The following is a 25,088-nucleotide window of genomic DNA, read 5'->3' as shown; positions in this document are numbered from 1 at the left end:
CTTGGGCAATTCCAGCAGGACAACGTGACACCCCACACGTCGAGAATAGCTACAGAGAGGTTCCAGGAACACGACAGACACTCAAATCAAGTTTTACAATGTTATTTCAAAATGTAAAATGGTTTCAGTGCTGATCTAACTTGCAGGTTAAGAATGCTTCAAATGGTTCTGAGCACTAAGGCACTTAACATCTGAGGTCATCAGTCCCCTAGAACTTAGAACTACTTTAACCTAACTAACCTAAGGACATCACACACATCCATGCCCGAGGGAGGATTCGAACCTGCTACCGTAGCAGTCACACGGTTCCGGTCTGAAGCGCCTAGAACCGCTCGGCCACAAGCGGCCGGCTTTGCAGGTTGAAGTGTATTTGGTAATGACTATCAAATAGCGAAAGCTACACAAAAGTTCTATGAAATTACATAGTAAGGAATAGTTTTAACAATATAGCAGCAAAACACAGTCATGTTTAAGTGTGTCATAACCCATAGGTTAAATCAAACAATATACACGAGGAAATAACATTGTGACACTTAATTTGAGACTCCATTGTGGTTTGCGCCAAGTAATGTACAAATATCGAAGATGTCGCCAAGTGGGGTACAGAGGACGCGATGGCCGAATTTGGGATACATCCTGATTGTTTTGCCTTAATGGCCAGGTAAAATACTGCGCAGTTGTTGGGAAATTTAGTGTGTGTGGGCGTGTTTGTTTATGTGTGCGCCTGTTATACTAAGAAGCATTGTTAGATAGCTGTGAATGATTCTCAGGATCACTTCTTTACATACTTTGATAAATGATATAGACAATTTTTGATTTCTCCAAAGAGCTACTCCACTTTGGTCTTGGCGCCAAGTTGGATGTGCAGAAAACAAGACACTAGGGAACATACTGACTGTTTCACTTTAATGAATGATAAAACACCGTGCTGCGACTTGGAGGTCTAAATACGTCTATTTTGTCTGATTGGCCTACTTCCAAGATAAAGACTAGACTGAGGGGAGGGGAGTGTGCATGATGATCTTATACTGCCACCGCCTCACTCCCACCATCGCTTCCAACAGCCACAGTCGGAGGAGTGGCATGCTGCATATTTAATGAGGAAACTACTATGCTTTTCCTGCTGACAGTGGTGGGTGTACTGGAACTACTGATTAGCCTTTTTCTTATGGACCTGCCTAGATACAAAACATGTCAATAGTGTTAAAACATGTGAATGTCTCCTTGAGACATATTAGCATATTATTGTATTACATTGTCGTCTGCAGCTTCAGTATGTGTATAACATGTTTGTAAACGTAACCCTCTCCACTAGACCCAACATGGAGGATGGATTGAAACTATGTTTTCCATCTTTTTACTTTACCTCCAGTCATAAGAAAATCGATTCATGACTAGCGTGTTATTGTGTATTGTAGTTTTTCAACACAGAAAATAATTTATTCAGATGATGTTTGATGCTATATTGCACTCAACAACTTGTTTAAAGTATCTAGCGTTATATGTATGTGCCGGAATGCTATACTGATGCGGCGATTCGTTTCTGTTAGTGAAATCGTTTCTTCTCTTTATATCTTCTGTGCCATAGGTGATATTATTGATAACTTATATTAAGAAGGAGACATGGAAGATTGCAACTAACAAAAACTGAGCAACTAGCTTTTATAGTTAATGCATAGGTGCACTGTAAGGTAACGTAAATTTTATTTGTAAGTTTCCTTTAATAGAATATCTATCTTTCTATCGACCTACATAAAAACTCTGGGTTACTGGTTACAAACATGTCTCTTCAGTTAATCTGTAGTGATTATCTGCTGTGTGTAACACGTGATAAACTTGATGAGTGGTAAGTAATATCAACTTCCTTTACATTTAGATTTCCTTATTAGCACTGGTTTGCAGGTGATAAACAACGACTTATTTCGGCTCTGGTACATTACGTTGAAGTTTGTGACTGCATGTAACGCTTCTGTATTTCCAGGCGGCAACATCTCCTTAATAATTGTGTGTATTTTCTCGTATTTCACGGAACTGTAGTGTCACTAACTTCTCAACGCTCTTTTATGGCAACATTTTTTGTTTAGTAGTGTCGGTGTGCCATATGGATATCATTTCCTTTTCCTCCAGGTACGTGTTGTGTTAGTGCAAATGGTTCAAATGCCTCTGAGCACTATGGGACTTAACATCTGAGGTCATCAGTCCCCTAGAACTTAGAACTACTTAAGCCTAACTAACCTAAGGACATCACACACATCCATGCCCGAGGCAGGAATCCAACCTGCGACCGTAGCGGTCGCACGGTTCCAGACTGAAGCGCCTAGAACCGCTCAGCCACATCGGCCGGCGTTGTGTTAGTCGTCTATTATAATTTGTGATGAAGCTTTTCAATCAACAAGTAACTTCAGAAATATATGTCATTTTTCTTTAGCAGAAATAAATAGAGAAAACAAGGTACGGTCACAGGTTCGAATCCTGCCTCGGGCATGGTTGTGTGTGATATCCTTAGGTTCGTTGGGTTTAAGTAGTCCTAAGTTCTAGGGGACTGATGACCTCAGAAGTTAAGCCCCCAAGTGCTCAGAGCCATTTGAACCATTTTTGAAAACAAGGTAAATTGAAATAGCGTCTTACATGTAATAATACCTGTCAGTGTCGCAAACTCGCCTTTCGCATTCATTTCTTGCAAGGCTGAATCTCATTAATAAATAGTACGTGTCCCTATATACGGGGTGTTTCGAAAAGAATGAGCTAACTTTGGGTGGTAATAATTACGAAACCTGGGACGTACAGGCAAGGAAATATGTGTAGAGTATCAGAAGATCGCATTTAGTTGTCAGTTGATGTGTCTTCTCAGTTAACGGTCAGTTAGAAGTAAGTGGCGTCCACTCAACGGAAGGCGTTTTGTGTGCTGCACTTCGCAAACAGTGTGTCACCGATTTTCATCCAGCGTGCTTTTCGTCGGCGTTTTCGCATTGATCAGGCTGCACACGAAAACTTCCGTCATTCGTATGACCAATTTGAAGAGACAGGGTGATGGTGCAAATGTAAGAGTCCGGGTCGACCTGACACTTCTGACGACATGGAGGAAGGAATTCGGCAAAGGTTTGAATGGAGTCCTCGAAATTCTATTCACCACGCAAGCAGAGAACTGACAATGCCTCTTACTACTGTCTGGCGAGTTTTAAAGCGTTGTTTGGTCTATAAACTGCACAGAATACAATTAGTGGACGCTCTTCAGGTTCGTAATAAAAGAAAACGGGTTGACTCCAACAATATTCTATAGAGGACATGCAAGACTACACGTTTTCCCCACGGTTAATTTTCAGTGATGAAGCAACATTTCATGATAGCGGTAAAGTAAGCTGACTTAACTTTCTCATATGGGGACTCAGGAACCGTCACGACAGTACTGTAATGTGGAATAGTAAAGAGTTGGAAACCTGAAATATTGTCAAACTTTCGTTGCCTATGCCTAGAGCCAGAGGCAGTAGGTTAGCCAAGAGGTACCTCTTACCTGGCCTGGTTACACACAATAGGTGAGAGAGAATTGCTTAGCACGCGGGTTTGTGTTAGACGGAGACTTTCATAGAGTGCAAGACAGAGGTATAGCGTCAGCTATACTGCATTTCAGAACTTCGCGTAAGTCTGTCGTAACAACAAGTAACTCTGTCGCAAGAGTACCTAAGGGGCGAGTACGACAGATGAATCGGCAGTATAAGTGGAACGAATGCGTTCATTACAAACGAGCATGACGTCAGTACGTCGCTCGTGCCTCCTTTAAATACGCCAGCTTTGATAGCAACAGGGCACTCGCAGTTAGACTTGCAGTTAGATGTGTACTGGGTCGCTGCGTAGCGCTCAGCTCGGTGATCGACATGTTAATCTTTATTAAGGAGATGTTGCAGTAAGGGCGGCCCATCCAGCCGCAGACTTGAGGGGACGGTACCAGCTCTGGTCCTCTCTGCTCCCACTGTCAATCATCAACCCAGGATTAGCAGACATCGCGGCAGACTCGCTCGCCGCCAATACTGACCACATCACTGAGCTGTCGTCGAGATCGTGCGGGGCCTAGGCCCTGTGCATCCGCCGTCACAACCGGGTGAGCCGACGACGCTGGGGGACTGCAGCCCGTTCCGCCCGTCCACCGGGGACGAGCCACCAGGAGGAGTAGGGATGAAGACGGGGTGGGATAGAGTACACTCCGCACTACGAGAATGCCTCTCGTGCCTAAAGCGCCGGGACTCCAACCCGGAGCCTCCTACGCCAGCAGCTTGCTGTCCGCAGCCGAGACGGCCGCCCAGCCGGGCGCCATCTGCCACGCGCGGCCGAAGTACAAAGTAAAGACATTCCTTCGCTACGTCACAGCACGCGGCGCTGCGCTAGCAAGACTGTGCGGCCCCGATCTGGTGTCTTCGCTACGAGTCAGCGAGGACTCGGGGAAGGTCGTTGATATCACCAAGCCACATTGTACTCGGCAGGAATAAAGTGTTATGAATTAATAATGTTTCTTTGGCGTTTCTGACGCTTCCACAGCCATTCCCTAGCATCCTGACAACTGGAGATGTCGTCGCTCGGCCATCCAGTCCACTGTAGGCGACTGGGACTACGGGGCGCCTATAATACTGAGAACAAAAGAGACTCACTTAAAGTGAACATATTATGTGGCACTTGTCGTGAAAAAGTGTATAGTATCTTCATTTCTGAGGCAAACATGGGGTCTGAAATGAGTTAGTTTCACATGCTGAAGAACTGGTTTTTCCACCACTTATGGAGGGCTCCGATGACATCATTTGCAACAGGGCGGAGCTCTATCACACTGATACAACAAATTACGTGAATTTCTCAATGACACTCCTATACAACGCTGGCTAGGACGCACAGGACCCCGAGACAGTGCCCTGCATTCTTGGCTTCCATTTATCTATGCCTTTAACTCGTGACATGGAAGAAGGGAACAACAAAATAACAGCTTCCATAACTTCTCTAAAAGCACGTACATTACGTAAAGTTTCTATTTGACACACAAGCATTTGTAATAGCTTAGATAAATCTTTAAGATTTTGTGAGTATTCTGCAATTCATCCCACGTCTGTAGTATGTTTTTATCAGTAAATATGGAGTTCTGAAATCAAGTTAATCTTTTTAAAACACCGTATATTATGTCTTGGCTCTAGGCGTCAGACCTCAGATCACCTGTCTCATGTGATATACAGTGGAAGTAAGTTTTAGTAGCAATAGATGACAGAAGACCAAATTGAAGTAGTAACTTATACTGGAGCTCTACTACATCCTCTTGGTATGGACAGGTAACTAATTGATTGCAGGAGAATGCATTCTAGTATTTACCTCGTGTGACTCAAGGGAAACAAGTTAGAGCTCCATTTATTATCCATCCTGTAGGTAGAAAGAAAATAATTACACAAATTTGCTACAAAATGTTTAGGAACCCATTTATTTGGTTTCGGTTTTTAGTTGCACATGCCTCACAATCCTCTGGATAGTACAAACACCACGATGCCTCACAATCCTCTGGATAGTACAAACACCACGAGTAATTGAGAAATAACCTATACATACCATGCAGCTGTTAAGTAATCTGACACTGATTTTATATTTGCAAGATGATGTTTTCAGCAGTGAGAGCTTCCGTACATTGCACTGCTAGAAGGAGAGATATTCTAGCAAAGACCACACGTAGTACTTTACTTGTGAAATTGAACAAGTATCACGAGATAAGTGACTGCAGCACTAACACTAGTTGTGAAGGTCTGGAGGTTGATGTCACAAAACCCCATGGCGGAAACTCGTAGTCTGTCCACAGGAAGTTGCAGAACATCGAGTGCTGGCCCGGGACGCAGCAGGGGCTGCAGCCTCGACAGCAACAGACCAGCTCTGTCGGCGCGCTCAGCAGCAGAGGAACACACCCAGCACACCACCAGCTGGCGACACAGGGCGCTAGTAAGTGCAAACACGTTGACAAGTATATCCACACTCTTGTCTGTTTGTGAAGCTAGGACCGTAAGCCAATAGGCAGTGCAGGTCATGACTACGAAATCATCCAAGAGGGCCAGCAGCAGTGTGGGTCCGAAGTGGAGGCTGCAGAGGCGGGCGAAGCGGTGGAGGGCCATCCTGGCGCGTTGCAGCCGCCGCACATCCGTCCCCGCCGCTCCCGCCGCCCCCGGCTGTCCTGCTCGCGTCGCCAGCTCCTCCAGCTCAGCCTCGCTGCCCGCTGGCGGCCGGGTACTCCTCAGCAGCTGCCCACAGACGATGCCCATCCTGTGTCGGAGTACCAGCACAACGGCGAAGAACTGAACTCGCCAGACGGTGACAAAGCCTTGTAGGCATAGAAAGAATGTCGCTAATGGATCACGTATGAACAAATAGACTCCTAGTACGCTAACTGGTATGACAACCCAGACAAGCACTGTAATGAAAAGCAAAATTGCTCTCTGTCGCGTTTTGCGATATATTTCCGTTCTGTAAGTGGGATCTCGCATGGCGAGCAATGCATCTACCTGTTGCAACAATTCCGTGATGCTACTAAGAAAGTGGTATCCAGTACACAGAGATCTGCATAAAATTGTAGCTGGCTCCAAAACAGTCAGTAAAAGAAAGGACACAAGTACAAAACGTAGTGTCATAAGGAGCTGCGGATTTATTAGGATTAACTGCATTACTAAATAACCGCAGTAAAGACCAGAGGCAGTGATACAGATAAGCCAAATCAAACATATGAGGTAACTGGTGAGTCTCTTTAATGTCACTCTGAAAGCACAAGAAGCAAAATTTTTGCTGTCGCTCATGACGGGAACCAAACCAAAGATTTGAAATATAAGATACAAGGGTCTCACTGCTATTTCGAAGCTATGACCACTCATTTGAGAAACAAAACTCTATGTTCTGCTCATTATTGAACTAGCTACAGTTGTGTAACCGAACAGCTCTCACGACTGAGGTACCAACTAGTTTTCAGACAGGGCACGTTTTGACAGTTCCAATTTTGTTGATGGGATAACGATCGAAAGGCAATTTCGCGAAAACGAGCAAAGAGTCATTAACACTAATGAGTCGTTAACTTGAGAGGCTAAGGCCAGAAACATCTCGATCCCTGTGTAATACTGTGGGAGTCTTTTTTTTTTTTTTTTTGGAACTATGTTACAGTCAGTAATATCGTAAGACCTATATTAAGGTAATACACATGTATCATTGAACACCTAGGAAATACGTTAAACAGAAATTTACAAATTTCTAACCCGATAAATTAATATAGGACTTAAAATACGGTTTGCAATGACAAATAGATTGTTTCATGAGAAAGACTACTGCTGTGTCTGATAGGTAGTTTGGCTGAAGATACTTACTGCTACCCGTGCAAGGTCAGGAAGGATCACCAATGCTGTATGATGGAAGAAAAGAAGTCTTTTCTATTATCTGCGACTACGATGCACTTATACGCAAAATTTTTCTGTCTAGATGACTCTTTATTTTTGAAAATTGAAATTTATGCATTTTTCTTGATATGAGCTATTGTTTCGTCTGGATGTATTACACCTGCCTTACATAGCTTGCACACCAAGTGAAATTGTTTTGTTATCCCTGGTTCTTCAAGGCTTCTCAATAACTCTGAAGGAATATCGTCTACCCTATGGGCTTTTTTCCATTTAAGTCTTTCAGTGCTCTCTCAAATTCTTCTTGCAGTATCATATCTCTTAAGTCATCTTCACTTACGTACACTTCTATTTCTATAACATTGTCCTCAAGTTTGTTTTCCTTTTATGGACCCAATATATGTTCCTTCCATCTTTCAACTTTCTTGCACGACGCGTTTTATCAGTATCTATCAGTGAGAAGTTAATATAATCTTCAATGACACTAAAAAACATGACTATGAACTACTAAGTGCATGCAGTATGAAGCAGTGTAAAACCAGTTTTAACTTTAACTTTTCTCAGTCCACAGACTGGGTGGACACGGCTCTGCAGTCTAGTTTAATTTGTGGATCCCATAAATTTGTGAGTAACTACTGTAACCCAAATCAATTTTAAACTAATTGTGTTCATATCTTGGTACGCCTCTACATTTCGTATCTCCCCACTTCCCTCCTTTACCAAATTGACTACTTCTTCATGCCTCAGGATATGCCCTACCAACCAATCCCTTCTTTTAGTGAAGTTATGCGCTGTTTCTTTTCTACCCATTTCGATTGAATTATTCATCATTCGTTTGCTGATTTACGCACCTAATCTGCAGCATTCTTCTGTAGCACCACATTTCAAAAGCTTCTACTCACTTTCCGCGTAATCAGCTTACTCTCCACGTTTCACTTCTGTAGCAGGCCACACACCAAGGAAATGCCTTGAAAAAAGACGCCCTAATGCTTAAATATATACTAGATATCAACAAACTCTTTTTCTGACACTCTTTCCCTACTATTGCCAGTCTGCCTTCTTATCCTTACTACTTTCTGCTGCCCAAGTATCAAAACTCATTTATTACTTTTAGTATCTCATTTCTAAAGTAATATTCTCAGAATCACTTGATTTCAAGCAACTACATTCCATACCCTTGTTTTACTTTTTCTTATGTTCATTGTAGAAGTGATTTTAAGGACGCTGCATATTCCATTCAACTGTTCTTCCAAGTCTTGTGTTCACTCTGACAAAACTTCAATGCTATTAGCAAACATCAGACTTCTAATTTCTTCTTCATGAACTTTAATTCCGTTACCACATTTCTCTTTGGTTTACTTTACTGCTTGCTCAATGTACAGATAACGTCAGGGATAGTCTACAACTCTGCCTTCACTCCCTACACATCCACTGCTTCTCTCTCCTGTCCTTCGACTCTTACAACTGCAGTACGGTTTCTGCAGAAGTTTTAAATAACCTTCTGTGCTCCGCATTATATTTCTGCCACCTTCAAACTTTTGGGTATAGCAGTCCAGACCACAGTGCCAAAAGATTTTAAAGTTGGGCTTGTGTGCGCTTCAAAAAGCTTCAGACACTCTCACAGCTACTAATGAGCAAACTCTTACTTCCTGGTGATATGCAAAATGGAATACATAATGGCCATTAAAATTTTATAGTTCTATCTGCCTGGAATAAACCAGTATAAAGTGGCCATGTAGCATGTGCTTAATGAAAAGAGAGGATGAGCGCTGCATACGTAAAAATAACTCAGAATACGTATGTGAGCAGCTTCGTAAGACAAGTTCTGCTAAGGTGTTATAGTCTAACTAATAGCACTTTGGAGTGCTGTGAGGCAGTTCTCCCAGTTTTGTAATTATCTGTTAAGAGTGACTACAGAGTCTGAAAAATCATTTAATAGTGCTCCAAAATCTCTCTCAGGTGAAATAATAACAATTCCCTGAAACGATGGTACCACACATAAAACATTAGCGACCAGTGACAGAGCATCATAAGTCATCTTACCTTACTCAATTCCTATAGATAAGCTTAATAAGCTCATGACAAACATTTGGTGGCATGTATCTGTGGCACATTTGAGAAAATCATGAATAAAAAACAATGATCTTTTTGGTTGATCATTGTACAACACATGTTGTTGATGTTGTTGTTGTTGTTGTGGTCTTCAGTCCTGAGACTGGTTTGATGCAGCTCTCCATGCTGCTCTATCCTGTGCAAGCTTCTTCATCTCCCAATACCTACTACAACCTACATCCTTCTGAATCTGTTTAGTGCATTCACCTCTTGGTCTCCTTCTACGATTTTTACCCTCCACACTGCCCTCCAATACTAAATTAGTGATCCCTTGATGCCTCAGAACATGTCGTACCAACCGATTCCTTCTTCTAGTCAAGTTGTGCCACAAACTTCTCTTCTCCCCAATCCTATTCAATACCTCCTCATTAGTTATATGATCTACCCATCTAATCTTGTTGTTGATAAGAAAAGCATTATTCCTCTTATATATGGGCACAAATTACAGTCACATATTTAAAATTCTCTCCACATCACTCTACAAAATCAAGTTTCTATCAATAGAAACGTCATCCAGTATCATCCACACAAAAAAATCTAGTCTTTTTTGTATCTTTAGCATGGAGGAATTGGAGACGTAACACAATGAAATGAAGTTAAAATGATGTAGTAAACAGTCTCGTAATACTTGATAGTTCACAACCTCTTGAAGGATACTCCACAAAATACGAATTTATGGTACATTGGCATGCAAACTGATACATATGGATGACCTGACTAACATGAAACTGCAGAGCCTTTTCTGAATATAAACTGGAATGATCTCCCCAGTCATTTTCCATGGCATACAGATCATTCAAGACGTTGCATCTACATCAAACAAAGGTAATTTCACCAGAAAAGCGGAATCTTTCATCATATACCCTTAATAAGTTAAGAAAATTTGGAATGTGCTCTAGAGGAGACCATCAGTAGAAATTCAAATTTTCGTCAAGCTTTTCTAATATATTTCGAAACAAGATAAAATTTCAAAAATAAACAATTAAAAGTTAATTTTACAAGAAACAGTTGAATAGTGAGAGTAGAAAATGGTAATGCTTAATGACTGACTGTACACAGCTATTTTCCATGTTCCTCAACTAGATCTTAAAGAGCATATCAGAATTATGATATCAATAATCAAAACATATTACCTAATCAGAATTTGTGCTTGAAGAGCATATCAGCATTATAATATCAATAAGCAAAACGTATTAACTATTCAGAATATGCACTTAAAGACCATACAAACATTATAATATCATGGAACACAATAAGTTAACTTACCAGATCCTTGGGTTGGAGAGCATATCAACATGATAATATCAACAAGCAAAATGTGTTAACTATCCAAATTGGAATCCTAGCTGAATAATATTAAGTATAAACTTTATAAGCGTATAGGACTGTAGAGAATCTAAATGATGTTGAATATGTCACCATATTTTTAAAATGGTTACTAAGAGATTACTTTTGAGTAGTAAGATAAGCTATGCATTAAATTCTTGGAAAATTGAAACAGTGTGGTACTCAGCAAAAATTAGTGAGCTTAAACAACCATTAATGTTAAACAAATCTCAAAATCATTAATGAAGAAATCCATATGTAGTTTTCATTCCTATTAGCTAACTGAGATGGTTATGTTTGATGATGTAACATGAAATGATTTACACTTTGCATGATACTTACGAACTCTAAACATTACGACCTAAAAATAGTAAATTGACTGTCGTTTGGAGAAAGAGAGGAACTTTACTTTATTTCCTTACACAATAATTCTTTAGTTAAATGGCACACCAGAAAGGCAAAGGAATCTCTGCTCTGAAACACTGACACATACATTCTTTTCACTTCATGAGAATCTGTTCATTTAAATATTTCTTCAGCCACTGTTGCAGTAAATGTTGTGTAGATTATGAAGAGGAATAGACAAACACTTTATACCTTGTAATTCTTCAGGCCTTCCTGGAGAGGCGTTGTCATGTTGATTAATCTGGTTTCTGCCGGTTATTCGTGTCTTTCCTGCACGATATTTCAACTGCGTGGCTCGCTGTCTTCTTCAGGTGTTGTCTGATACTGAGTCCAGTGTGGAACGAGTCCGATATTTATGCCTACGTTGTGCTAGGCAATCCCTCTGCGGTCCGCGCCGCGTGTGGAGCCACGTGTGCAATTTTTGCTATTTCCATCTAGTAGAAATTTTATAAAGGTGCCTGGCAGGCGCTGTTACAAATCTAGTTCAATAAGTAATGGAACGCATTTTTTCTGAATGCATATTGGTTTTATTCGGGATAGCAATGCACCGCAATTTCCCCCACTCTTTTGCCTAAAAAACCCTAATATTCAACATAACCCCATTCAATGCGATGGCTCAATGTTACCGTACTGGGTGACCTGTACGCCCGCATGGTTTCATCCTATTGGTCTACGCCGGAGCCAATGTTTTGCTCCATCGATGACCGTCCCAAAATCTAAGTAACGATTTCTGCGGAGTGCATCCTTCATTGGGCGAAACAGATGGAAGTCGGAAGGCGCGAGTTTCGAGCTGCAGAGCGGAGGAGGAAGAACAGACCATTGAAGTTTTGTGAGCTCCTCTGGGGCGCGCAGACTTGTGTGGGGTGTGGAGAAGTTTGAGTTTTTGTGGCAACTAACAAGCTGAAGTTGTTTCTTCATTTTCCGGAGGGTAGAAAACGCACTTCAGAGCTGATCGCTGCACCATGAGGGAGAACATCAAACAGAATATCTCCTTCAGAGTTCCAGAACACTTTACCGGCGGAGGGTATGGCTTTGAAGTTTTTCTTCAGACGAGAGAAGTGGCGTGGCGCCACTCCATGGACTGCCGATTTGTTTCCGGTTCAAAATGATGAACTCATGTTTCAACGTCTGTGATGACGTTTTACAAAAAGTGTCACAATCAGCGTCGTAATGTGCAAGGAGTTCCGTTCAGGTTGCTTTTCGTTGCTGTTTATGTATGTTCCATCAGTGAGGCGGCGGGGAACCCGGCAGGAACACTTTTTTGAGAACTGCGACTAGTGGACGGGTGTGTCAGCACTTCTAACCGAGACGTCCTGTTGAGGAGCGAGTTGTTTGGTTGTGATTTGTCGATCACTTCGAGTAAGAGTGTCCGCACGTTCCAACTTTGCAGGAGTCATATTTGTGAGCAGCCGGTCGGCACGCGGGAGGCCGGACGTCTTTAAGGGACGTTGTTTCCTCTCCTAAGACTCACCTAGCTTTTGTTCACTGCCAGGTCACCGTAGACATTCTGCAAACGCTTATGAACATCTGCGATGCTCTGGTTTTTCGCCAAAAGAAACTCAGTGACAGCTCTCTGCTTGGAACGCACCTCCATTACTGACGTCGTTTTGAAAGCTACGTATAACGCCGACACCCACTGGAGCTTCATGAAACTATAGGAGCTGAAGTGGGAATTATCCAAGATGCCTCACAACAAATTTTGCTTTTTTTAATGGACATTGACCGAGAAAATAATTTGTTTAATTCTGGAACGTCCCTATTATAATAGACTAAAATTCTGTGTGTGCGTGGAAAATTTTCAACTGTTCTACATGTGATCAAGCCCTGATATTGTTGTGGCATACCAAATTAAATATGTAATTACCTCTAAATCGTTGCTAACGCTCCCTCATACAAATTAGGCAACTCTGCTGTATGTGTCCTTGGAATCTTTCGCGGCCGCATGTCTAAATAAAATCTCCTCGGTTTTCAAGCTGCGTCAATTCGAATAACACACTCTAAATTTAAAAAAAAGTCAATGACTTCCGGGGTGGTACTATTTTTCGCTTCTATAGGAACGATTTCAGACTTTAAAGTAGTCTTAGAGACACACTATCATATAAAGATAACAAGCTTCGATCAGTGGAAATGTAATCTAGTATCATCCATCAAAAACAGATCTTGCAATGCTCGCATCCTTGAGATGAAAGAATTGGATTTGTAACATAATGAAATGAAGTTAAAGTGGTGCAGTAACGAGTCTCCAAATACTTAATAATTCGGAACCTCTTCAAGCTCATTCAACTGATACAAAAATGAGGAAGTATATCGGCTTGGGGATTGGTACAAATGAACGACCTGACTAACATAAATCTTTAGAACTTATTACACAACTGAGTATAAATGGGAATAATCTTACTCGTCATTTAGCGTGACGCGCAAAACTGTTCAGAACGATGGCTCTCTATCAATCAAAGATAACTTACTGGTCATTTTGCGTGACGCGCAAAGGTGTTCAGAACGGTGGCTTTCCATCAAACAAAGATAATTTCATGAGAGAAGCATAGTTCCTGACAGCTGCATGCAGCACGACTGCTGAGTGTGCCGTACTACTTAGATGCCACCTCTCTCAACTCCAAGCAGTTAAAATTATATTTATTTCACTTACAGATAGTTTGAGGAAGCGGATAACGACGGGTTGGTAGTTATTTTTAGAGAACCACCAACCTGTCTTTAAGGACACTCGGTTTCAGTAATATTCTGCTTGTCAATATGCAACGTTAATTGGTTCTCACTGAAACTTTAAAGCGAACAGAACGCGACACGTATAATTACACCGAATGCCAAGCTGCAAGTACGCGCGAGCAATGCTGGCACGCAAAACGTGGAGGAACAAGCCTTCAGAATAAAGAAATTTATAAACAAAAAGGCCCGTTAATATAGAAGTGTGAAGGAAATTTTTGATCTGTTATTCGAAATGTTTGAGCTCAGTGAGTTGACATGCAGTAAGCAGGAGAGTAAAAAAAGTTGGAAGTAACAGAGATGTTGATACAGAAATGTGTCACAAAAGTAACATAAAGTGAAAGAAATTCAGCATTCAAATTAAAAAAAAAGAAGTTCCTTAATTAACGGTTTATAGCGTAGGAAACATTAATTAAACTGGCACAAATTTGGCACCTGGTTCATTTGTCAAGTAAAACTAGTAAGAAGATTCGAGACGGTGTCCAGGATTTAAAGCCATGAGAAGACGACGATGGCAAATGAAAAAAAAAAAATTAAATAAAACAATTCATAATAATGCTTCTTATATCGAATCTCAAAACTACAGTGATCATTTCGATCATTAAGGAACAGGTAAAAGCGCAAACAGCGCGCATGTTTTTGCTGCAACCCCCTGAAGAAGTGGAGCTCACTGAACGATGAGATCCTACGCTCCTGAAGACTAAAATTGTAAGACCAGAAGGGAAGAAATTATGGTATGGAGCGAAGAATACGTCGTTAAACGTTAAGGGGATCTGGGAATATACAGAGTGGCGAAATATACTACTGTTGGTAACAAAGACTGCAACCAGTATACACATCGATCTGTGATGATGGATCCGTCATTCCGTGCTGCTTCAGTTCTGTGCTACATTTAACCCGTCATAACGACTACAGGATAGTGGCGTGCCAGACTCTCAGGGAAAATAACGTCTGGAACACCTTGAATACGGGGGACAGCCACCGGCCTTAATTCGTCAGAAGCGGATGGCTGCTCACCTCATTACAGGTTATGCGAACCAGAAGTGCTCGCCATACTGTCACGCCAGATCAGGAGCACAAACTACCGGGGTTCGTATGAAAAGATGGCGTGGTGCCTCTCCTGTGTCCAGTATTATTACTGGACCCACCACTGTACACACACTGTAACCATATCTCTCTGTTGCTAGGTCGACGGAAGCTGCAACAATGGTAGCCTTGCTGACACTCCATGGCATTCCAGACGTCATAGCGCTTGCTGCGTGGATACTTACATTTTTTTGCAAGCAATTCCATTACCTGACCCAAGGAACTTGAAGTGACTCTACGATCCCGCATGTCTGAGAGAACAATATGTCTGTTCCCTTTGCCCTAGCCAAGTAGGGTCTTCGAGAACATGTATGGTGTTGAATATGCCTCTCTTGAACTACAAATTCACATCACTGAGACACTTTTGATATTCCACCCACGGCGGGCAGTGGTATCGTGGAACGGTATACCACAGTCACGATCGGCCACGAATACAGCCACAACCGAATTGCGACAAGTGCTGGCATACGTTTCTCCATGTTACGCTAAACATAATACTATTATCTCACAAATACCGACACTTCGGTGCGATTTCTGAATGAAACCTCTTCTGCCTAATAACTGCATACATGCAGAACGTACGAAAGCGAGATGAAAGTGATGCCTACGAATTTTTTTATGTGAAGTCTCTTAAAGCTTTTTAAATCGTACGAACGTTATTAACATGCTACATCCTTATTCTTCATGTCTACATATCTATTTTTCAATATAGCCACCATGACGAGGGACACACTTCTCTCAATGACACACCAGTTTGTTGATATTTGACTTTCTTGATGGAGCTACAACTTATCCTCTCCTTGTACCGCTTCTCCATTATCAGAGGTGTTCTCGAACTTCCGGAAACAGACGAACATCAGACATGAAACCAAGGCGTCCGATTGCTGCAGATGTCGCATCACTTGTGTGTGGTTTGGCATTGTCATCTTGAAGAGAGAATGCTCCGTGTGTAGTTGAAGTCTTTCAATTTACGCTTTTAGCTTTCTGCGATAAGAACACGCTGATTCTCACAGACCGACATATGTAAGTTACGCACAGCCATGTTAGACGCTACATTTCGGAGCCCTATGGTGGTAGAGAGCTGCAGATAAGTAGACATGAATAATATAAATGTGGAATGTTAATATTGTTTGTTTATTTAAAAAGCCTTAAGAGTTCTCGCGTAAGAAATTCCGCGGCATTACATTGCAGGAGGCGTCACTTTTACATTCAGTCCTTTTGCATATCAAAGAATGCAGTAGTGCGCACGACAGTCTGACGTTTGTTGTATGCCGCCTTCCTAGTGACGCAGTTTTAGCGGCGAGCAGCGTACCTGGAATATGACTGACTTCCTTCTGTTTGCTATTTCATTGTCCTTGCCTCACAAAGACAGGTTACGACGTTTCTGACGAAACACAGAGCTATCTGATTTCCTTGCGACTGAGACGGGTAAACAGACTACAGATAAGGCCAGCTATGTTTTTGTTGTCAATCATTAAACGTCCTTGTTTCGGGGTACACTACAGCATATCGGCCGCTAAGAAGGATGAACTGAAGAAAGGCAGTCCGGTATAACACAGTCAACGCGAAATCAGTAATAGTTTAGCCTGATTGTTGATAAGAACTCGTATCACTTTGCCCTCTAAAAAACCATCGATTAAAGGTTATGCAGTCGAATACTTAAAGCCTTAAATACTGCCTGTTCTACATACATACTCTGCAAGCCACTGTAGCGCGTGTGCCGAAGGATACCATGTACCACTACTAACCATATACTCCCCCATTTAGTTTGGAAACAGAGTGAGGGAAAAACGACTATCAGCAAGCTTCCGTCTGAGCCTTAATTTCGTTCATTTGCGTAGTAACGGCACCACCGTTTGGGATAGGAAAAGTCAGTTTTGGTGCAATATTTCTGAGCGCGCTAGTTACATCCAGGCACAGGCCTGTGGATATTAAGTTAAGCTACCAGCGGTTGCGAAGTAGAATGGAGGCCACAGGGCCATAGACCCACTGAAAAGAGTAATCGCAGAAATTTGGATGGCGCAAGTTACAGGCAGAAGAGGCCCACTGGCCTTCCTAGGTCTTATGAGTACGTGACTCGGAGTGGCATGTTAGCAAAACTGAGGCGCACAGCTGCATACAAGTAGTAAGAAGGTATGTTGAGCGCAGTTGAAGATAATTTAATAGTGTTTTTTTATTTCTTATAAACAGCTAGACTCAGCACACTAGCCACTTACTAAAATTTTTATAAACGGATGCAAGCCAATACACCCATAAAAAATAAAAATTTAAAAAAAAAATTCAACTAAAATTCTGCAGCTACACAAAATATTCCAGATCATGAAATTCGTTATCATTACTTTTAGTTTTTTTCATTCCTTTATATTTTAGTTTAATCTCACCATCTTTAAAATTTGGAAGTCCCAGTTATCTATTATTTTATTGAACCTTTCTGGCAAAATAATTTTAAATTTATTACCAAGCTCGAGAGAAATTTTCTCCCCTTACCTAGTTTTTAAACGTTCACAATGAGTAATGTAACAACACCCATTTACCTCAAGCTCACTAATCTTTTTAAACAGATTAGAATTGCTTGCATTATTGAGCTTCTTCAGTAGAGTGTCCATTTATATAGAACAAAATTTTAATAATCTTTAAAATTTTTAATTTTAAAATATGACTAATATGCGGGATGAATTTCAATTTGACATCTTTGTCGAAAGAAGTAATAATCAAAGAGAGAAACAAGTTGAGTGTAATATTTGGAAGAAGATTTTAAGTGATCATTAGTTATAGAACACTTGAGAAGTCAGGATCATATTAAATGTGTTAGTGTATTAAAGAGAATGTATGGAGAAGAATACGAAAAGTACTTTGAGAGCTATGAGGAAACTGATATAGAAATATGGGAGGAAATAGGAAGCTCTGATTCTCTCTTTTCTATAACTGTAAAGCAAATAGTGAACTCTAATTTACCAATTAATAATCTCCTTACAAAATTACATAATTAGATTAAGCATGTTTGCTAGTTTTAAAAGTTTATCGTTCTATAACCAAAAGGTTAGACAATATAGAATACAAAAAAATGCAATTAACCAATTTATTCTATTTGTTTAAGGAATGCGGTACGAATTTTTTATTTACATTAGAAGATATAGATTAAAAAATTTAACAAGATTAAAATTTGTTATGTAGTAAATAATTTTTAATAACAATAAGGCACCATAATATCATAGTTATCTAGAACAATTCTTTTATCATACTGAAACAAGAATTCTTTCTTAAGTTGTTTGTTTACTAGATGTTTAGTATCAACATCTCTTGTTATCTGATTGTATTCTAACTGTATCTTATCTTTAACTTCACATTGTATTAAACTTAACATCGATCCACCATTCAACTTTTGAATATTCTTGTAATTTAATGTGAATCGTTTCACCTTAATTTCTGTTTTTTCATCATTTTTCTCATAATAGTAACTTTTGGGACCTGTGGAAGCCCAATATGTAATCCAATTATTTCCTAATTCATTAGTCCATTCACCTAACTAACAACCTGTTTCCACAGTATTGTTACCATTATCAGAATTTACTACAGAATCAGTATCAAAATATGCAACAGATTCTCCTAGTTTATCTAGCATATCATATAATCTGAGTCTTGCATTTGATGTAGTGAATGCAGCTATAAAGATATTCGTAGCTGCATTGATTTCCACATAATGATGCTAGAAATTGTACCTCATCTGAACCATCTGCTCTGTAATAAAATTTACATCAAAATTATCTAATCTGTCATCCAACTGTATCTCATAAAAGCGCTGTAAATCGGTTTCATATTCTGTTTGATTCATATTTTGCCTTTGTCCAAATTTGCCACATTATGAATTAAGAATCTTAGCAACAGCTCATTTTCCAGGAATTTCCTTTACTCTAACATGATCTAGGACAATGTCCAATTTCTCTTTAACTATTTTGATGTATTCTTTGTCACTTCCAAAATTATGTGAACTAGTCTCTAATTTTATTTTCATTAAGTCTTTCCAATAATTTTTAAACAGCATATTGCTTTTATTTTTAAAATCCCATAATTCATAGATTTCTAAAACTTTATATCCTTTTTCTATAGCTTTCTTTACTTCATCTGTTACCCAAGCTCCAATAAAACTTCTTTCTTCAACACTGTGATTGTATTTACTTATTTGTTCTTCTGCACATTTGGCACACAAAGGAAACAATAGTTCTTCACTTTTATCGATTTACATATGTACAGGTAAAACAGGATGATACAATCATCTAGGAGCCAATACTTTACATTTTATTGAACTACCAATTTTTAGAATAATATCTTGGTCTATATATTTCTCTTGGATGTTGTTCAGGATAATAATCGTAATATTGCACAATAGGATAAAGACTACATACATCAATATATTTTATTTTTGAGCTAATACCATCTGCTTTAGCTCTTAATTTTATGACATTTGTTCATCCACCATAGAATGCATCTCTTGGATTTAATGGTTCAATAACTTGTGGTAACTACCTTTTATACTCTGCTGAGTTCAGCCAATCACATTCCCACATTTCCACTAAATTGTATATAGCATTTCGTATTTAGGTACTTCTTTAAAAGTCTTTTGATAAAGATCATCCAATGTTTCGTTATTTTTATTTTTAATCGTTTCACTTTTGAAACATTTTTTGCATCCATACCAATAACAACCATGGTATTGGTAAACAGTATTAGTTTCTTTATCAAATTCATCTACTTTTGCACCAGCTATTCTAACTTCACAACCATTAATAACATGAGAGATATTATTGTTGTTTAAACTAATCAATCAAGCTATCGATTGTTTACTGTAATTCTCCCTCTGTTCTTTATCCAACACAGCAATTGTATTTTCCAGTAAATATTTCGATCTGTAAATTGCCATGAAAACCACAGCAATTGTTAAATAACAGAATGGATCAATGTTAGCAAGTTACAGAAAGTGTTTTCTTAGATTCAAACAAACTCTCCTTAATATATCTACATCAGAATGAAAGTACTCGTTAATTTCTTTTTTCCTATTGAACACATAATTGTCTTTATCTCTAGAGCTGTGCCATTTGAGAAATATTTCTGCTTCATAGTGTCAACACAGTAATATTGAGTATCAGGAATTGGTTCTACATAATTTCCATTTTCTGGCTTATTGAATAAACATGGGAAGTATACTTTATTCAATTCTTTCAAATCAAAAGTTTTTGGAAAACCACCAAGTGGACCTTGTACAGAATTACTGCTGTCTATATTTTTTATACCAAACTGCTTGATTTCCAACAAAATCGGTTTAGTTCTGCATGCCGGGTGATAAGCCAGTGTGGCAATGACAAATACACTCCTCCAATGTGCGTTCACCGCGATGTCGCCAAACACGGATGCGACCATCATGATGCTGTAAACAGAACCTGGATTCATCTGAAAAAATGTCGTTTTACCATTCGTGCACACAGGTTCATTGTTGAGTACACCATCGCAGGCATTCCTGTCTGTGATGCAGTGTCAAGGGTAACTGCAGCCATAGTCTCCTAGCTGATAGTCCATGCTGCTGCAAACGTCGTCGAACTGTTCGTGCAGAAGGTTGTTGTCTTGCAAAAGTCCCCAAATGTTGACTGAGGGATCGAGACGTCGCAGCACGATGTATTACAGCCATGCAGATATGATGCCTGTCATCTCGACTGCTAGTGATATTTCATATCATTTGCATATCACAGAATCTTCTTCCTGTCGGTTAAATTTCGCATCTGTAGCACGTCATCTTCGTGGTGCAGCAATTTTAATGGCCAGTTGTGTATATGTCCTAACTGCAATTTCAACACAGTGCTTCAAAATGAAATGTGAATCATAACCTTTTGCATAGTGAGCTATGAATGTGTGATAACTGTTGTCCTCAGATATCATTCACTTACAGAATTCATCGTTTGTCTTAAATTTATAAACAGCATCACCTTTAAAATTGTGAACAGTTATGAGATTTGGAATGTGTGTTCCAGTTTCTTGAGTTGGTTCATAATCAAACCTCATGTATCTTTCAGGATAGGTACTATTTACTTTCCTTGGAAAGCCCTTTTTACAACATTTAAACTCTTTACCAAAAACTATTTTATTATATTTGAAGCACTGGTAAATATAAAAATCTTTGAATTCTCTATTAATATAGCAACCTTCTTTATTACAATTTGGGTAACCTTGCGCTATAAATTCCTCACCAAATTTTCTTTCACAGATACCACCTTTTTGTAATACAGGTTGCATATAACATTTATGATTTCCAATTTCCACTACTTGTTTACAATTTCTTCTAAGGTTCAATGCTGCATTTATGTTCTTTGGATATTAAACAATTCTTTTTACATCCTTCACGCTTGTAAGCAGTATGACAGACATCTTGGTGATTGTTCAAGCATTCTTCTTTATTACAGTATCTATTGCATTTCTCACAATAAATCTTATTTTCTTCACTTCCATGTTCTGGACTTTTGCATAATATACACAGTTTTCTGTCTATTTTACATTTGTGAGCATCCTTGTTGTGATAAGCCTTCTTGCATTTATCACAGAAATATAAAGATCCCTAGAAACTTGTAATACTGTTAATTACATCGAAATCGTTGTGATCTTTGTGCAGATATATCTTGATTTCTTTCTCGGGACCATTATAGATAACTGCATTAAAACTTTCAGCACATACAAAATTTATTTGGATATCCAACAATTCCTCAACATTTTTAATGTCATCTAAAGCATTCTACATTGTATCCACCCGACTGATTACATAATGATCAGTTAACTTTTTCTGTAACTTGTATTTATCTCCTTCTCTGATTTTCTTATTCTTGTTTGTAGTTAGTTCTCTTCCCAAAATATTATCTGTTTGATATGTCAAAGCCACAATAACTGCTCTAGGACGGCACAGATTATCATCATTTTTAATTCTTGTAATGCATCTCTCAGTCTTTTTGTCTTCAGCCAGATTTATTATTTCTTCCCTTACCACCTCTAGGAATTGCTAACATCAGAATATTAAATAATGTTTCAGCTATATCAACAGTTTCATCAGATGTTAAGATTTCCCTCATTTTATTGCATAAAACTTTAACAGATTCTCGAGTATGAAATCGGATAAATATTTTTGGGTTATTTACTGTTTTATTTAGCTTATCTCCTTTTCTGAAATTAGTCCTAATTTTAGCTATATTTACCATGGAATTGAGTGCTTTCGTTATGTTATCTGTTTTCTCATTAACAGTATCGTGTTTAGCAATGTTAGCAACATTAAAGACAATTTTATAGTCAACAGACCATGCTTTAAATTTTTCATTAAATCTAGATCTAATTACTTTAATCTCAAATAAATGCCTTTCAGATGTTTCAGCTTCCTTTCCTTATCAAAAATTTCGCTTCTAAATGGGTAAGTTTGATATAACCTTACTATTTTATCCTCTCTTGGTGGATGAGGCTTTTCAAGGCAAATTATTTGAAATAATTAAGTTGATAAGGCCATCCTCTCTAAATGCACTATATCATCGTAAATTATTCCTTCTGCAATAATCATGAAGTAGAGCAACTGTAAAATCTCTCTGAGAGACTTCCATTTATTAAGTAATAAAAAATATTAGCATTGCAAAAAATGACAGTTTTCATTTTTGATGTGTCTATTTGTCTGTAAATGTTTTTGAGATCACTTTTAACTACCTCACTATTTTTCTTTTTGCCTATTTCTGGTTGACAAGTCTTGCATCTACTTGCAAGCTTGTCCCTAGATGTACGACTTACGTAAAAACAGTCAAAATCTTTAATTTCTAGACAGTCAATACTCCTGTTGCCATTGTTTGTAAAAATAAAGAAAACCTTTCATATCCTTAAACAATGCCAAAGGATTCTTATAATTGATATAAGCTGTTCAAATGTTCTTTTTATTATTACATGTGTTTCTTGTAAGCATTTTATAACATTCTTTACACATATTTGAATGTTGATCCGTTGTATTTTTAAGTAAATGAAAGCTATCGATTGACTCCACTTCGCATTTTTTACACTTTTCGATTTTTTGGATAAAATTTTCAGTAATAATTAAAATTTTTCGTTAATAAATGAACCCTCTTCCATGCTGTGGGCTTGATAGCAGTGTGGATAAAGTATTTGCACTCTTCATTTTCCTTCTGTCACTAGTATTTCTACCATGTGTTTTTTATTTCATTTATGAGTTTTTAGTAGAATACACATTTCACAAAAAGGAAATTGTTATCTTTAATAACACACTTTTATTGACATTGCAGATGCCTGAATAGTTAACAGATGATGACATCTGCTGATAGTAAAATGTTCAAAGATTTAAAGAGGAACGAGTTGTTCCCCTTAGGGGTAATGAGAAATCAGCTATTTCCTTCAGTGAAATTTTAATTTATTAATACATTTTCATTCTATATAAATGGCAGTTGTCGAATCATCTATGATGAACATTTTCAGTGGCATTAGGATTCCTTTTTTTAATAAGAAAGATGTTTTGACAACAAACGACATTTTACACTTTGTTCATTATAGTATTGCATGGTTGCTGAGCATGTACCCTTAAAATACTAAATGGAAAAAAGGAGATTTTCTTATATCCTTGAAAAATTGTAATCTCGAACACAAAGAAAAACAACATGATGATCCATTAATGCTAGATTATGAATACATCCAAAATGACTAAAAACACTTGCTCATCATAATTTAGTTCAAAAAACGTGGATTTTGCTGTCAGTTAGAAACTTTCAAAAACTTGTAATGAGTTTGAGAACTAAAGTAGCTAAATATTACTCTTGAAGAAATATTTCGTGATTATGCTGACTATGTAAAAGAATATACAGCAATTCAATCTCAAAAATTTATCGAACAGCAAGCAATAGAATTAAAAGAAAATGAAAATGAATGTCCACAATCAAAAGAAGTAATATCTTATGTAGTGGAGATGAAGAAAGAACATATTATATACTTAGCCACATCTGAGCAGTATGCCAAGAAAAATTATTCTGAAGTTGGTGGCGTATTATCTGAAAATCATCTTTCAAAAAGATTGTCATGCTGTTTTAGTTGAACACCTAAAGATGATAAAGTATTAATATAAATGAACTGATTATAAGTTAATAGAACAAATGCTTAATATTTATATTGGTGTACACATTGAAGATAAAAGAAAAGAGATATACTATATGCACTTCAACAGTCTATCTTACTTCGTTGAGAAATTATGTGACCAATCCAACGATATTGTTGATGAAGTAAATGAAGAGAGAAAAAATATTTATGATTAAATTTTAACTGTCCCTGCTGTAGAATTTTAATTTACTAATGCATTTTAATTCTGTATAAATGGAGGCACTTATTGATCTCAAGAATAATAAGCTCACTTCTAACAACCAAAATATTTTAGTAACTATTGATACATATAATGAACTATGGTTTAAGGTTAAAGATGTTGCTGAAGTATTAGATTACAAAAAATCTAGGGATGCTATTAAAAACATGTGGATGTTGAAGATAAACAAAGATTTAAAGATTTTATAGACACCATAAAACAAGGCGTCCAAAATATTGATATAAAAACTATATTTATTAATGAATTAGGATTATATTGCCTAATATTAAAATCAAAAAAAGAAGAAGCAAAAGCATTCAGAAAATGAGTTACACATGAAGTATTACCAGCAATTCGTGAACATGTTAAACATAAGATTAGAGAAGAGATGATTGATGCTTATAAATACCAAATAAAATATTTATTTGAAATACGTGAATTTTATAAAAAACAAATCGAAAATACACTATTGCCACAAGTTGTTCCTCAAATAAACAATGAAAATATAAGACCATCTTTTGTTCTTTTAAGATTATACAATTTTAATTATGAATAGTATGTCATCTGAGCGCAATTATTAATGTACAAAGTCAAATGAATATAATCAGAAATATGCACCAAAACAGTGAACAAATTTTAAGAATTGATTATGTGCTAAATTCAATAAATTTATATCAACGAATGAA

Source organism: Schistocerca nitens, chromosome 1 (genome assembly GCF_023898315.1).
Source record: "Schistocerca nitens isolate TAMUIC-IGC-003100 chromosome 1, iqSchNite1.1, whole genome shotgun sequence".
NCBI lineage: Eukaryota > Metazoa > Arthropoda > Insecta > Orthoptera > Acrididae > Schistocerca > Schistocerca nitens.
Note: the sequence above shows the minus strand (reverse complement) of the source record.